Genomic DNA, 6,000 nt, shown 5'->3' with positions numbered 1-6,000 from the left:
TATTCTATTTCATTAATTTATTTAGAGACAGGGTCCAGCCCAGGCTGGAGTGCAGTGGCGGGATCATAGCTCACTGCAGCCTCTGACTCCTGGGCTCAATCGATCCTCCAACCTGAGCCTCCTGGGTAGCTGGGACTACAGGTGTACGCCACCATGTTTGGCTTTCCTGGGATTTCTGTGAGGCTCTTCAAGTATATGACCTGACTCTTACCCCACTGGGCTACTCTACCCCCCGGTCCCATACTGCCCTAGGGCACTGCTCAGCCCTGTTTCCCCTGCCCAGCACACACTCTTCTCTTCCTCTAGCCTAACTCACCCTGACATCCCAGGCCCAGCTATCTGACCAGCCTGGCTCAGCCCCTTCTTACACCTCAACTGTGTGGTGTTTCATGAACCTTCAAGAACCAGCCAAGGGGCCTGAGAAGGAGGGACCTGGAGGGACGAGGCACCAAGACAGAGCAGCGCCGTGGAAATCAAATGCTGCCTGTCTTCTATTGTTGATTATCATTCTGTGTTTGCTGGTCTTGTCTCTGCAACAAGCTGCCTGTGCCTGGAGATCCAATCAAGTACACAATATTGTGCTTGGGGCTCAGCGCATGGAAAAGCTGCTGGAAGAAAGGGTCAGCAAGGTGAGGACCAACTACCCAACTGCTCTCGTGCTGGAAACCCCTTTTCTGCTTTGCTGTGCTTAATCTGCCATCTTATCACTGCCCTTCCCTAAAGCAAGTGGGTGAAAAAGCTGCGCTGCTCCCCAGGCCTAGCCTGATGGGGAGGAATCTTTTTATTCATCACTCATGGTTCCTCGTGAGCCACAGCCCAGGGCTGGCCCTACACTGCAGGGGCGGGGTTGGGGAAGGTAAAATGTGGGCTCCTGCTGCCCAGGCCCCCACAGCGGCAGGGATCGGGTGGAGTGAAGACAGGGTGTCTCCTTAATGCCCTTCGTGGGGTCGTCCAGGGTCCAAGGCCAGAGCTGTCCTCTGCGTATGTCCAGGGTCTAAGGCCAGAGCTGTCCTCTGCGTAGGGCAGGGCTGTATTGACGTTTGCTCAGTTAAGAAAACTGTACTGGCATTTTAGGAAGAGTTGTAGAAAAATCTCATCGTGGTTGATTCTGCCTGTGAATCACAGTGATGTGAGACTTAACTTGTTTCCATCCACTTTAAGCCTTTTTCCCTCTGGACCAAACAGGATTATCCAATTTTTCCCTTTGAACCGGGGCCTGATGACATCAGAACTTGGGCAAGCCTTCTTCTTTTGTGTGCTGGGAAATGGCTGCTGCTGGCCAAAGTGTTTTGTCTGTGCTTGTGAAGGGTGAGTGGGGACAGCTGGGACCCACACCTGGAAGAATGCAGGTGCTGCTTTCTGAGATGGGAAGGCTGTGGGAAAACAGGCTTGGAAGGAAACCCCACAGTAAGTTGGAGGTTTCTGATGAGATGCTGAGTAGGCAGCTGACCATCCGCATTGGGGCTCAGGCGAGAGGTTGGCTCCAGAGAAGCCGGTGTGGGAGTCATCCGCGTGCAGAAGGAATTAAGCCATGGGCTGGGGAGCTGGAGAGAACAGGACGCTGGATGCTTCTGCAGCACAGGCAGGGCTATGACGAAGAACCAGCCAAGGAGCCTGAGAAGGAGGGATCTGGAGGGACGAGGCACCAAGACAGAGCAGCGCCCTGGAAATCAAATGCTGCCCATTGAGCCAGGAAGAGACTAAGATGTAGCGCAGTGACCTTGGTGGAAGCAGGTTAGTGAAATGTCAGGAAAGAAGCGAGTTCACAAGAGCAAGGGAAGACAGGCGTTGGAGACAGCACACATGAAGCCTTTTTCCAGGAGTTTTGCTGTAGAGGGAAGCAGAGAGACGGGGAGGTAATCAGAGTGAATGTATGGTCAAAGGGGGATTTGGGTTGTTGATTTGAGACAGGATCTCATTCTATCGCCCAGGCTGGAGTGCAGTGATACAATCATAGCTCACTGAAGCCTGGAACTCCGGGACTCAAGCGATCCTCTCACCTCAGCCTCCAAAGTAGCTGGGTCTACAGGTGCACACCACCACGCCCGGCTAGTTTTTCATTTTTTGTAGAGACAAGGTCTCTCTACGTTGCCCAGGCTGGCCTCAGACTCCTGACCTCACGTAGTCCTCCCACCTCGGCCTCCCAAAGCACTGTGATTACAGATGTGAGCCACCTTGCCCAGCTGGTCACAGAGCACTTTTCTTATCCATCATCTTTGGATCTTTGTTCTTAATGAAATTCATACCAGACAAAGGCTCACAACCTAACCTGGTCACAGAAAGAGGAGGGGGTGGATCAAACACCAGAGACAACCTTGCCTTTTCTCTTCGAAGCGGCCTCTTTCGCCTTCTGCTGCTGGGTGGTTTTGCATTTGTGGGCTGTGGCCTACCGGGGGACCAGGACCCCCGTGCTTCATCTGAGCGTTCTGCAATTGCAGAACCTGGAGAAAAAAACTGTCCTGACTGAGAGATCTGCAGGAGTAAGAATCCAGGAACTCCCATCGCTTTCTGAAAGCAAAAGCAGCTCTCACCCTGCCCGCTTCCTTCCCACCTGCCACCTAGTGGCCCCCTGCGGAATGACATGGGCGGCAGCGAAGGGCTCCAGTTACCATTCCGCTCTTACCTGGTCTTCACAGGGTATTAGCTCGCCAAGACGCCTTGGAGACGATCTAAGCCAATCTTCTCAATTTACAGCTAAGGTAACAGAGACCTAGAATAAAGGTATAGAGATAATTAGTGGTGGAGCTAGGACTAGAGCCTAAGACCCTGATGAGGCCTGCAGTGAGGCCGTTGTGTGTTCTCTCTCAGCCATTCAATCAACTTTTGCTATCTGCCTTACACGCAGGGTCCAAGGCTGTGCACTGCACTGCAGAGGAAAGCCCCGGCCCCTCTTGCTATCCTTAGGAGCTTCCTGGCAGAAAGATCATTCCATAAAATGTATGTTATTTTACATTGTATACAATGATTGCTCTATGGAGGTAAAAATGAGGGCTGAGAGAAGCTGCCGCCAGCCTGCTTCCCTGAGGGGTGGTGTTGGGGTGAACCTCAGGAGGAGTAGTCTGTCAGGCAGGTAAGGTAGGGCAGGCCCAGGCCCAGTGGCACCGTGTGTGGTGGTGCACGGGGCAGATACTGAACTGTGAAGTCATCGCCTGGGTGTGACATCAGGGACAGACATGAAGGGGACCAGCAGCTAGGTGAGGGGCCTGGTGTGTCTGCAAAGGTGTTTGGGCTACACATCACCAAAGAATTTTTATTAGACGGCATAGCATCATCAGACGTATCGGTTTGATAGATCTCTCTGGCAATAGTGAGTAAGAAAAATTGGAAGCCAGTGAAACAAGAAGCAAGGAAACATCAGAATGTCACAGCAGCAGTGCAGGCCAGCCTGGGAGATGCGAGCAGGCAGCGCCGCTGCAGTCACCGGGAAGAGTCTCATGTTTATAGTTGGGAAATGAGTGCGTCTGGTATGTGCCCCACCGTCCGGAACACAGCCAGGCAGGCTGGCCTGGGGGTAGGACAGAGGGACGGGCAGGGAGGCGGAGCTCTGTGTGGTGGTGCGGAGGGGCTGGTGCTGTGAAACAGTCGGGTGGGAACACCTGCAGGCAGCTGGCTGTGCCTGTGGCTCTGAGAGCAACGCTGGCCACAGATTCACTCTTTAGAGATTAGGTGAGGAACAAAATCAGCCAAAAGGGCGAAAGTGGCTGTCAGGGTTGACCATGCACATTGGGCCCCAGTGGCCGTGTCTTTAATCCGTTGTCTTCATCAGAAAGTCCCCACAGGAAGGACCTTGGACAAGGCAGTTCTCAGTAGCTGAAGAAATCCCTACGGGGGATGACACTCGAGGGCCCTGCGCCCCCAGGAGCTGGGTGACAATTCTTCCCTGACAAGGGGATCTGCCCTTCCTGGGCTGGAGTTGCTGTTTCCTCCATTTACTGTTGCAGTTGGGTGAGGGAGTCCCCTGTGGCACCCAAGTAGCTCAGCTGGTTACCGAACACCTTCCTTGCTCCTCCCACAGGGTGTCAACAGCCCTCCTCCTCCTGATGACCAGGGTGGATCTCCCCTGCCAGGAGGGTGACTGTTTCCAACTCACCAAGGAGCCCAGAGTGCCCCGCAGCAGCCATGGCTTATTGCTTAGTGGGGCTCTTGCTGTGTCCCAGGTGGAAGTGTTCTCTCTTTGGAAAATGGGGCTTCTAATCCCGCAGTCCCCAGGTGCAGGTTCGGGAAGCCCAGTCTCCTCAGTGGACTGTGGAAGTGACAGCCATTCCTGCTTCCACTCCTTGGTTCCCTGATTCATGTAGTCTTTTCACTGGGGACACAGCACCTTAGAAAATACTTTAATTCAGGGGACAGACAAGAGCCTGGAGGATGGCTCCCCATCCTCGTAGTTACCATCTCTGAGCTGGTGCTTCAGCCATGCCCTCAGTGGGCAGCGGCATCTGAGTGGCGCAGAGCATGTGATGTGGCCATGGATCCCACGGCCCTCACCCACTTCCATGTGGCAGCACTGGGAGAAGGGCGCTATCTGATGCCCTGTGGACAGGAAAAACAAACTCACACCTGGAATGTGCTTCTATTCCTGTAAGAACAAATTGCTGACTCCTCTGGGTAGAAGGAGCCCAACATCACCAAATTCCTGCCACGTGCTCTGTCATTCTCTTTGAGGAGTAGGACCATGCTGAAGCCTTAGCTGAGCTCTCTGCTGGTGGTAGGTAGGATGTTTGGTGGCAGCGGGAGTAAAATCAACCCTGGTGAGCAGAATTCCATGCTGTTGGGTTCATGCGTGATCTCTGCCACCATGGCTGTTTTGTTTACGGGCCCATCGTGCCCATCCTGGGACAGTGGCAGATGAGGCTGACTAACAGCAACTGGCCCAGTCATTCTGTCTACGTAGTTGCTTAATCTCTCTTCTGTGGTGGATGTTGTTTGCTGAGTGATAACATGACACAAGGATTTTCACACTTCATGGACACTCCATCCACATGCCCCTTCCCAGACCTCCTTCCCTTTTATCTTCCAGTCTTTCTCCCCAAAGGTCCCTGACCAGCCCAGCCAGGTCATTCCCCACTGCCCATGAGTCTGTACAGACTCCAACCTTGGGCCACTGCTCTGTCCCCATGAAATGGATACCCAGACCCACTGCCTGAGTGAGGCCGTAGTGCAACTGTCATCCATTTGTAGCTTGCGCCCACACGCTGACCCATCCAAGAACCTTAAGCGATTCCTATGAGATCCCCCATATGGCCAAAAGCATGAACTGAAGAAGGGGCATTGACAACACAGAGGTGGCAATGGCAAATGCACCAATGTGATATTCTGGGGAATGTCCAGACAGTCCCGATCTTTTCAGACAGAGGGCAGAGATTTGACAGAATCATGGGCAAAACTGTAAATGAATATTGTCCATCTCACGGGAATGCAAACTGTTTCTCTTCCTCTTTTCTGATTGGGATAGAAAAGAACGCATTTGCTGCATCCTTGGCCACATACCATGTACCTGAGGCCTTATCACACCACTCTAGCAAAGATCCCACATCTGCTATGGCAGCCACAATTGGGATTGCTTCTTGGTTGGGTTTATGGAAGTCAGTTGCAATCTTCCAGGACTTGACTGCTGAATTAAATAGAGACACAAAGTCTACCACCACTGCATCCTTTGGCTCCTGAAGGGTGGCACTAATTTTCACCCCAGGATGCAATACTGTTTTTGACTTGCCTGCTTGGCTGGGGGAAGGGCCATGATTTTAGAAGCTTCCATTTGGCTTTCTCCGCTATGATAGCTCCTAAACCCTATAGGCCACAGATCCAATGTGGGTGCTGGACCAATTTCTAGGTATATATATCCCAATTATATATTTGAGGACTAGAGAAATGACCCCTGATGGGTCCACAGACCCAGTGGACCTTTGGCTGGGACTCCTTTTATTTTTTGTTCCTGTATGGATGGTTGCCCACTCGAAAGAGGGACTGTGATGACACTTCAGGCCCCCAGATCTCAATTCC

This window comes from Piliocolobus tephrosceles, chromosome 5 (assembly GCF_002776525.5).
Source record: "Piliocolobus tephrosceles isolate RC106 chromosome 5, ASM277652v3, whole genome shotgun sequence".
In the NCBI taxonomy this organism is placed as follows: Eukaryota; Metazoa; Chordata; class Mammalia; order Primates; family Cercopithecidae; genus Piliocolobus; species Piliocolobus tephrosceles.
The sequence above is the reverse complement of the archived record's forward strand: the minus strand, read 5'-3'. Positions refer to the sequence as shown.